The sequence below is a fragment of the Elaeis guineensis genome, chromosome 1 (genome assembly GCF_000442705.2).
Source record: "Elaeis guineensis isolate ETL-2024a chromosome 1, EG11, whole genome shotgun sequence".
Lineage (NCBI taxonomy): Eukaryota > Viridiplantae > Streptophyta > Magnoliopsida > Arecales > Arecaceae > Elaeis > Elaeis guineensis.
The window spans coordinates 122541504-122552282 of NC_025993.2; the positions used below are offsets into that span (position 1 = coordinate 122541504).

The 10779-nt window shown below is 51.4% G+C and overlaps 1 protein-coding gene across 2 annotated transcripts in view; it reads right to left on the reverse strand.

Annotated features, from left to right (window-relative positions):
- Positions 1-633: 633 nt before the first annotated feature.
- The window catches only part of LOC105038878 (heat stress transcription factor A-5), a 22069-nt gene continuing 11923 nt past the window's right edge, over positions 634-10779 (reverse strand). For both annotated transcript variants that reach the window (XR_012143210.1, XR_003799858.2), the window contains one exon: positions 634-1141. The gene's annotated coding sequence lies outside the window, so the exon portion shown is untranslated. The remainder of the gene's footprint in view (positions 1142-10779) is intronic.

Below are 10779 nucleotides of genomic sequence, written 5' to 3' on the forward strand. Positions count from 1 at the left end.
TTGGGTTCAGGCTTGGTTCGAAGTTACATAAATGGACCAAGCTTAAATAAGTCATACAAGCTTGAAATTAATTTCGAGTCGAGATAAAAATAGATCCAGCTTGATCGAGCTCTGCTCAATTAAGCTCGAAATGATACATTTCATATAAATTAAGATAGTGGTTATTGGATCTTAGATTTAATAGTCCTCATGCTTGAATGTTTATGCAAATTTTTGAGCTTGAATCAAGTTCAAAATGAACTCGGTTCAAGCTTGAACTGATTTCTAACTCAACTTAGGATGTTTGAGTTGGTCAGTTAGGTTCATGTTTGGCTTGATTTGAAATTCAGCTTGAATCAAGATCGGAATAGTGGTAAATAAATCATGCATGATCCCAAATTTCAAGCTTGAAATTAATTTCAAACCAAGCTCAATCAGACCCAGGTTTGTTCAAGCTTGGTTCAATTATACCTCAACTTTCGAAGCACTTAGTAGGCCAGCCTGGCTCATTTTAAAACCCAGCAGTCGCCAAAATCCTCAAACAAGAAGATTTTGAAAGGTTCAAATGACAAAGTATGCTAGAAGGAATACATAAATACCAAGCCAAGCCATTGAACCTACATATTTAGGCATTTCATTGAAAACCAAAACAAATTAGACGCACAACCACGCATTCAGTAATCCTTCGAAAACTACAACAATTTCCACTTTAATCTGATGGATCTTTGGGGACACAATCCATATAAGTTTATAGACAAAATATTGATTGATCTTGTGAAACACAGCTGAGTTTTGCCATTAATTTAACCAGGTTTGAAGTTCAAAATAACGATGTGACCACACAAATTAATGAATTGTAATTGCAAGTGGCATCCAGCTACATCTGGTTTGAAGGCTCACATGCTTAGATGGATACCTGTCCCATGGGTGCCTTTCCTTTGCCTGGATATGAAATTTGCCAGGATTGGCTAAGCAGTGTGATTGATTAGCACCATACCATCCTCTCTCTTTTGGGTGAAGAAAGGAATCTCTCTTTGCAAACAGCTGTGCTCCATTCCACTCAGACAATGCCAGCACAACGCACCAAGGGTCATGAATTGAATCCACCATCCAAAAAGTTATCCAAACCCAGATTTCAAAAAGTCCAAGCTCGACTTTTTATCTGCAAAGCAAACTTAAAAATAATATAAGCAACATTTTTGTGAAAAACAATATAAGCATGAGTATACTGCTACAATAACTTATTACATTCCAAACAAATTAAAAGAGCACATGAGATTCCAATCCCTCTGTTTCTCTAATGCACCATTAGATCTATCCTCCCCTACACTCAGAGATGGCTTGGCACCCCCTGCTGTAGGGACTGGCCTTGGGTAGGGCACGGCAGTTGTAGTAGGGCACCCCAGGCTTGTTGCAAGGCACCACATCCCCCTTGAGAGCCCCATAGCTGATGTACTTCTTTTGGGCAGCCCAAAGTAGTCTTCTGTTGGTCTCTGAGTCCATCTCCATCTCTCCTTTCTCCAAGAGGCAGTCCCTCAATTTCCCAGAGCATCCCACCTCCAACATCACCTCCCCTCCAATGCTCGTCTTTGAGGCAAAGAGGAGCAGCAGTGCCACTGAGATCAGACTCCTCTTCAGCATGGAGTCGGTGAGAGGCTTTGCCATCTCCTCTGGATGGAGATCTCTCCCCGTCTTCTTCCTCCTTGCCGATCTCTCTCTTCCCTCTCTGAGTGGAAGGATTTTAATGTGCCACCTGCTCTAGTTTTGCGGTCAGTGCACAAAGACCAACCCCCAGGTCCACCAGGCCGCGATCCTTTATTGACTTCACACTGCCAATTAAGGAGCTCGCTCTCCACTTAGGCTTTTGTGGGCTCGAAGAACTTTAAGGCATACGGGAGTTAAATTGGTGAAGGAATGTTTATCTCCTAGCATGACCTAAAAGTCCCAATTTTTCACATTTCCCAGATACATCAAAATGGATGCACTCTACAATGTTTAGTCTAATGGTTCACTTAAGGGTACAGTTAGAGGCTTGGAGCAGCCACTAATCTACAGTCAATGAAAGGTACGTCAAAATAGTAGTGGATGATAGAGGCTGAAGTATACGATACAAGTTCTCTAAGTTGACCCATTCCCGGAAAAAAGGGTCCAACTTTGGAACCTTACCAATAGGGTTGTCCTTTCCATCTACTCCAATCCCACGTTGATGGGGAAAAGCCCTGGTTCTATTCTGTTGTAAATGTTGTACTAAGGCAGGGCAAACCTCCCGATTGACTCCACTTGAAAAGCCACAGTGATAACTCTTTAGTTAAATGATGTGCATTAGCGCATGTCCTACATGTTTTGAAGCCACCTAAATTGGTGAAAGTAGTGCATCAAATTGGCTAGTTTTGCAAATGGCCATTGTGGTGTTGCCAGGCAGAAGGCTAACTCATATTGCCACATTTAGCAATCAGACCAGGTCGGAATAGATACAGATCGGGTTGGATACATGATGCATCAAAAAACTGTCAACTAAATCTAAGTTGTATATCAAATATGCCAAAAATCCACTCCCGAACCTGACCATTTCATGAAACAAGTAATCTAATCCAATTTACGACAGGTTGAAATAAGTTAAATAGGTTTAACAATTAAGCATTCCCACCCCTTTATCGTGTAGCCTCAGGCAATGTTTTTAAATCTCATCTACCAAGCTGTTTCTTGGTTTCCAAAACCTTTTTCCTCACCTGAATTATGTTCTCTTTGCCAGATGCCAAGTAGGATAGGAGTTCAATGGTTTCAATCCGTTGGATCACAAAGCTTCCAATGTAAAATGGTTATCTCAACATGAGGTAATTAAGCTTTAGCAGGACAAGAATTATGCGGACATAAGTGATACAACATCTATTACACTTGGAAATAACCTGTTGGTGCAAAAATCCGCTTGCGCCGGAGAAGCTGGAGTCGGGGAAGCCGCGGTCACCGTCGGGACCTGCAAGGGAAGTCTAAACCGGAGGTGGGGTTGCTCCGGCAAGACCCTCCGACGCTCAAGTCAGTTTTCTGCCTCAACAAGAATGGAGTGCTCGAACGGAGAATTTAGCAGAGTTTTGAGATAAGGAAAAGGAGCTTAAAGAATAACGTATCTGGATCCCCCTTTTATAGGCGGAGGAGGCAACGGATTGATGGCGACGTTTGTAACCGCCTGGTAGTGGGCCGCCCATGATCAGGGGAATTGATTGCGAAAGATAGTGGAGCAGACACGTGGCCATCGTCATAGCCCGCCACGTAGGGCCTGTTGCAGGTAGTGGAGCGGCGTCCGTTGCCGCTAGTTGTCAGCGAGTAGTGGGATCGTGCAGCACCTGCCGCAGGGAGCGGAGCAGCATCATAGCTGTTGACACAGCCTGTCAGAGAGTAATGGGTCCGCCGCAGGGGGTGATGGAGCCGCACGAAATCCGCTACAGGAAGTGGAACAGGATCATGGTTGTTATCGTGATCTGCCAAGGGAAGCGGATTTGTTGATCGAGGCTCGACAGTGGTCGGAGTTCGGCCTTTGTAGGAGTCCGGGAGGAGTCCCCCTTTCGGTCGAGGTCGTAGGTGGAGTCTGGCTCCAGCAGCTGATACTGAGGTCGGAGACTGAGGTCGGAGCTTGGCTCCCGTAGGGATCCGGACGGAGCCGCCCTGCTGTCGATGGCAGAGCCCGGCTCCCGTAGGAGTCCGAGCGGAGCCGTTCTGCTGTCGATGATGGAGCCCGGCTCCCGTAGGAGTCCGGGCAGAGCCGTTCTGCTGTCGATGGTGGAGCCCGGCTCCCGTAGGAGTCCGGGCGGAGCCGTTCTGCTGTCGATGATGGAGCCCGGCTCCCGTAGGAGTCCGGGCGGAGCCGTTCTGCTGTCGATGGTGGAGCCCGGCTCCCGTAGGAGTCCGGGCGGAGCCGTTCTGCTGTCGAATTTGACTGCAGGTATTTTATAACCCAACATCAGTCCCCCTACTTCCGAGTTTGAATTTCAAGCGAAGGAAGTACACACAGAGAGAGATGTGCGCAGCCGGAATCGCCCCTTCGAACCTTGCGCACTGCCGCCCCCATTTAATGCGCGCACGTCAGAGTCCGTTTTTCGGTGAAGGTGACTTGAAAAGTCTTTTCGGAACCCCCGTTGAAATGCGATCCCAAGCATCACCCTGCGGGAATTCGTGAGCGGTCAACCCTCGGTGGCGGTGAAGGGGATAAGCGCACCACGTGGCACACACCAGTTGGCCCTGGAATACCCGCCGCCATAACTGCGCCAGGATCCATCAGCTATTTAAACCCCTCAGTCCCTTCGTGGTTTCATCCTGGCGCTGCCCTTTCATCTGAGAGTCCTGCTTCTCTCGCCCCAGTCCCTGTCTCCTTCCCTCACACCGTGCTCTCTACTCGGGGGGCTGTTCTTGAGGGAATTTTTAAGGTTTGGAGGAAGGTGAGGAGGAGAATGGCGGCCGGTGAGAATTTCCGTCGTTCTAAAGGGAGCTCAAGGAAGAATCCCTTCAACAACAGGGGTTTAATAACGGGGGCGGTCGGTGAAGTTATTCTGCCCGCGAATCTCGGAGTAGCAAGGCGGGGTGATACCGGTCAAGAGGGCAGAATAGCCGTCATAAGCCATGACGGGATCCTTGACGCCGTCGGGGTCGAGAGACCAGAGGCGGTCGGTGTCGACGGTGGGGCAGTAGAACTTGTTGCGGGGACGGTGGAAGTAACGCATGCCGACCTTGCCGGAGCGTCTCGGGTGGCGGCCGTCGTTGCCCCCTCCGCCTCCGGGGATCTATCCCACCCCTTTCCCGCTAAGGTTGGGACTTCGGGAACAGAATGAGGCGATATGGGCGAGAGCTGTTACACGCACTGGAGAATGCGACTGAGAAGGATAGAGACGGAGTTCGTAGCTCGGAGCGGTCTCCGGTTCGTCCTGCCCGAACCGTGCTCGCGAGACTTGCGATGACGTGTATCTTCTTTTTTTTTTTTTTCCTGACCCACCGGGTCCTGTAACGTGTACTTCTGTTAAATGAAAAAGTGATTTCAGTACCTTGTTTGCATCTTGTGTTAAATAGTTATCTGCCGAACTTCTTCATTTTCCTTTCCTTCTCTTTGTCTGTGTTACGTCGTTCCAAGGTCATCGGCGACCTTTTCAGCTCATGTGGGGTCGTCATTCACCGAGCTCCTTTTCGGCTTTTATGCCGTTCGGAGATACCCACTTGTCAGGTTTGCTTGAATTTTTTTTTTTTTCTGCTGAAGTCGGGGCTAAGTTTGGCTCCCTTGATAGTCCGAACGGAGAAGCCCTCCGGGAGTTGGAGTAGCTCGGTTCTCGTAAGAGTCGGGGCAAAGTTTTTCTGCAATCAAAGTCATAAATAAAGCCTGGCTTCCGTAGAAGTCCGGGTGGAGTTGTCCTGTAGCTGATGTTGACGGTAGAGCTCGGCTCCCGTGGGAGTCCGGGTGAAGTCTTTTTTGCGGCGGAACCCGGCTCCCGTGAGAGTTCGGGCGAAGTCTTCTTGGCGGTGGAACCCGGCTCCCGTAGGAGTCCGGGCGAAGCCTTCTTGGCGGCGGAACCCGGCTCCCGTAGGAGTCCGGGCAGAGCCGTTCTGCTGTCGATGGTGGAGCCCGGCTCCCGTAGGAGTCCGGGCGGAGCCGTTCTGCTGTCGATGATGGAGCCCGGCTCCCGTAGGAGTCCGGGCGGAGCCGTTCTGCTGTCGATGGTGGAGCCCGGCTCCCGTAGGAGTCCGGGCGGAGCCGTTCTGCTGTCGAATTTGACTGCAGGTATTTTATAACCCAACATCAGTCCCCCTACTTCCGAGTTTGAATTTCAAGCGAAGGAAGTACACACAGAGAGAGATGTGCGCAGCCGGAATCGCCCCTTCGAACCTTGCGCACTGCCGCCCCCATTTAATGCGCGCACGTCAGAGTCCGTTTTTCGGTGAAGGTGACTTGAAAAGTCTTTTCGGAACCCCCGTTGAAATGCGATCCCAAGCATCACCCTGCGGGAATTCGTGAGCGGTCAACCCTCGGTGGCGGTGAAGGGGATAAGCGCACCACGTGGCACACACCAGTTGGCCCTGGAATACCCGCCGCCATAACTGCGCCAGGATCCATCAGCTATTTAAACCCCTCAGTCCCTTCGTGGTTTCATCCTGGCGCTGCCCTTTCATCTGAGAGTCCTGCTTCTCTCGCCCCAGTCCCTGTCTCCTTCCCTCACACCGTGCTCTCTACTCGGGGGGCTGTTCTTGAGGGAATTTTTAGGTTTGGAGGAAGGTGAGGAGGAGAATGGCGACCGGTGAGAATTTCCGTCGTTCTAGAGGGAGCTCAAGGAAGAATCCCTTCAACAACAGGGGTTTAATAACGGGGGCGGTCGGGAAGTTATTCTGCCCGCGAATCTCGGAGAGCAAGGCGGGGTGATACCGGTCAAGAGGGCAGAATAGACGTCATAAGCCATGACGGGATCCTTGACGCCGTCGGGGTCGAGAGACCAGAGGCGGTCGGTGTGAGGTGGGGCAGTAGAACTTGTTGCGGGGACGGTGGAAGTAACGCATGCCGACCTTGCCGGAGCGTCTCGGGTGGCGGCCGTCGTTGCCCCCTCCGCCTCCGGGGATCTATCCCACCCCTTTCCCGCTAAGGTTGGGACTTGGGAACAGAATGAGGCGATATGGGCGAGAGCTGTTACACGCACTGGAGAATGCGACTGAGAAGGATAGAGACGGAGTTCGTAGCTCGGAGCGGTCTCCGGTTCGTCCTGCCCGAACGTGCTCGCGACACTTGGATGACGTGTATCTTCTTTTTTTTCCTGACCCATCGGGTCCTGTAATGTGTCTTCTGTTAAACAAAAAGTGATTTCAGTACCTTTTTGCATCTTGTGTTGAATAGTTGTCGCCGAACTCCTTCATTTTCCTTTCCTTCTCTTTGTCTGTGTTACGTCGTTCCAGAATCGTCGGCGATCCTTTTCAGCTCATGTGGGGTCGTCATTCGCCGAGCTCCTTTTCAGCTTTTATGTCGTTCGGAGATACCACTTGTCAGGTTTGCTTGGCTGAAGTCGAGGCTAAGTTCGGCTCCCTTGATAGTCCGAACGGAGAAGCCCTCCGGAGTTGGAGTAGCTCGGATCTGTAAAGTCTGGGCAAAGTCTCAATAAAGCGAAATAAAGCCTGGCTTCCGTAGAAGTCGGGTGGAGTTGTCCTGTAGCTGTGTTGTGGTGAGCCCGGCTCCCGTGGAGTCCGGGGAAGCCTTTGTTGTGTCGATGGCGGGCCCGGCTCCCGTTGGAGTCCGGGCGAAGGTTTCTTGGCGGCGAACCCGGCTCCCGTAGGAGTCCGGGTGAAGTTTCTTGGCGGCGGAACCCGGCTCCCGTAGGAGTCCGGCTGAAGTTTCTTGGCGGGGAACCCGCTCCCGTAGGAGTCCGGGCGAAGTCTTCTTGCATAGGGACCCGGCTCCCGTAGGAGTCCGGGCGAAGTCTTTTTTTTTTTTTTTTTTTTTGCGGTGGAACCCGGCTCCCGTAGGAGTCCGGGTGAAGTCTTCTTGCGTAGGAACCCGACTCCCGTAGGAGTCCGGTCTTCCACTTTGCTCATGTCAGGACGAGGTTCTCCTCCTGTTCCTGACAGGGCTGTGGGGCACATAAGGGCGTTGCAAGGCCTCTCCCTCCATCCGGTCTAAAAGAACGGGCCTTCGAACTTTGCTCAAGTTAGGGCGAGGTTCTCCTCCTGTCCCTAACAGGGCTGCGGGGGCACATATGGGCGTTGCAAGGCCTCTCCCCCCATCCGGTCTAAAGAATCGGGCCTTCGACTTTGCTCAAGTTAGGGCGAGGTTCTCCTCCTGTCCCTAACAGTGCTGCGGGGGCACATATGGGCGTTGCAAGGCCTCTCCCCCCATCGGTCTAAAAGAACCGGGCCTTCGACTTTGCTCAAGTTAGGGCGAGGTTCTCCTCCTGTCCCTAACAGGGCTGGGGGGCACATATGGCGTTGCAAGGCCTCTCCCCCCATCCGATCTAAAAGAACCGGACCTTCGACTTTGCTCAAGTTAGGGACGAGGTTCTCCTCCTGTCCCTAACAGGGCTGTGGGGGCACATTAGGGCGTTGTAAGGCCTCTCCCCCCATCCGGTCTAGAGAACCGGGCCTTCGACTTTTATAAGGTTGCCCTCTCGTTTTTGATACCGTCTGCTTGAATTGTCCTAATACAAATGGGCACGCATTTTTTTTTTGGTCAGGACGAATCACTGGTAGTACATCCACAAGTTTTCTGAGCTCCACGGTCGGGGAGGTCAGCTCCCCGAGTTCCTGAGATAATAAGTTCCAGGTCGGACTACTTCTTGACCTCATAAGGTCCCTCCCAGTTCGGGGCAAGCTTCCCTGGTCCTGAGGTTGTGAGACAGCAGCTCGCCGGAGCACTAGATCCCCTGCTTTGAATGCCTTGTTCTTCACTCAGGCATTGTAATATCGGGACAACTTTCTGTCTGTAGGCTGCCATCCGAACCTGAGCAATCTCCCGCCTTTCTTCCAGTAGGTCGAGGTTGGCTCTGAGACTTTGCGCGTTTTGGGGTTCGTCGAATGCCACGACTCGTGCCGACGGGAGTTTAAGCTCGATCGGGATGACGGCTTCCGTACCAAAGGCTAGAGCAAAGGGAGTCTCTCCTGTAGGCAATCTCTGGGTGGTCCGATAAGCCATAGTACATGATAAAGTTCGTCCGTCCAAGTTCTTTTGCTCTTTCGAGCCTGGTCTTAATCCCCTGCAAAAGGGTTCTGTTTGTTACCTCGGCTTCGCCGTTCGCTTGGGGATGGGCCACTGATGTGAATTTGTGGGAGATGTTTAGTCTTCACAGAATTCAGCAAATCTGGCTCCCGCGAATTGCCGTCCATTATCAGTGATGAGGGTTCTAGGCAAACCGAACCTGCACACGATCGATTTTCCAGACGAAATCCTGCACTTTTGCTTCTGTGATTTTGGCTAGTGGCTCGGCCTCGACCCATTTGGTGAAGTAGTCGATCGCTACAAGGAAGAATTTCCTTTGACCAGACGTCATGGGAAAGGGGCCAAGAATATCCATTCCCCATTGCGCAAAAGGCCATAGGGCGCTCAAGGGTGTAAGCTCGGTAGCAGGTTGTCTCTGGACGTTGGCGTACCTCTGCATCGATCATACTTTTTGACATATTCAATTGAATCTTGGTGCATGGTTGGCCAGTAATACCCTTGGCGGAGTAGCTTGTGGGATAGAGACCTGGCACCTAAATGGCTTCCGCAGCTCCCTCGTGCACTTCCCATAGAGCGTAGTCAGCTTCGGAGGATCGGAGGCATCTCAAGAGAGGCAGGAGTACGATCTTTTGTATAATTTGCCCTCATAAAGGATGTACCGGGAGGCTTGATTTTGGAGTTTCCGGGCTCTTTCGCATCCTGGGGGAGAATCCCATCTCTAAGATAGGTTATTAGCGGGTCGACCCAGCTGGGCTCGTGGTCGATCTCCATTACGAGTCGCGGTTCTTCCGTACTCGGTGTTTTAAAACTTCAAAGAGGACGCCTTTGGCAATTCGGCCGGAATCGATGTCGCCAGTTTGGAGAGAAGATCGGCTCTAATGTTCTCCGACCTCGAAATTTGCCTGATGTCGAAATTGTTAAAGGCAGGGATGAACTCCTTCACCTTTTCGAGATATTTGGCCATACTGTCCTCCCGTGCTTCAAAGCTCCCACTGACCTGCCCCACCACCAGTTGGGAGTCGCTGTGCACCCGGAGTTGACCTATTCCAAGCTCCTTAGCGATCCTCAATCCTACGATCAGAGCTTCATACTCTGCTCCATTGTTCGTTGCGGAAAATTCAAAACGCAGAGCGTACTCCGCAACGACTCCCTCCGGGCTGGTCAAGATCAGGCCAGCACCCGCGCCTGCCATGTTGGACGATCCGTCCACATGGAGGGTCCAACAGTTATCGGACGAACTGGCTTCTTCGTCGGGGGAGTTCGGCTGAGTACTCAGGTCATCAATTTTGTTTTGCTCAGGTTCAGCCTCCTCGGGGATGGTGTATTCCACTATGAAATCTGCCAACACTTGGGCTTTTATTGCCGGTCTAGGCTTGTAGTTGATGTCGAATTCTGTAAGCTCGATGGCCCATTTCGCCATTCTTCCGGAGATATCAGCTCGGTGTAAAACCGCCTTGATCGGTTGGTCGGTGAGTAACGTCACCGTGTGCCCTTGAAAGTAAGGTCGGAGTCTCCGAGCTGCAATCAACAAGGCGTAGGTCAGTTTTTCTAATTTAGCATACCTGGTCTCGGCGTCCCTCAACACGCGACTAATGTAGTAGACCGATCGCTGGACTTTCATTTCCTCCTTAACAAGGACGGCTGCCAGGGCCGTGGGAGAGACTGCCAGGTACAAAAATAATTCCTCTTTGGGCTCGGGCTTTGCCAGCAGTGGGGGTGAGCCAAGATAGCCTTTCAATTCTTCGAATGCCTGTTGGCATTCAGGGGTCCAACAGAAGTTTTTCGGCTGTTTGAGAGTTTGAAAGAAGGGCAGACATCGCTCGGCCGACCTTGCGACAAAGCGATTAAGAGCCGCAACTCTTCCTGTGAGGCACTGAACCTCTTTGATCGATCTCGGGGCAGTCATATCTTGGATGGCGCGGATTTTCTCCGGATTGGCCTCGATCCCGCGCCCTGATACCATGAAGCCCAGGAACTTCCCGAGGTCACCCCAAAGGCGCATTTGGTTGGGTTCAGCTTCATTCTATACTTTCGAAGAGCACCAAAGGTTTGTTCGAGGTCGGTGACGTGATTCCCGGAAGACCTGCTTTTCACGAGCATATCATCCACATAAACTTCCATATTTCGGCCGA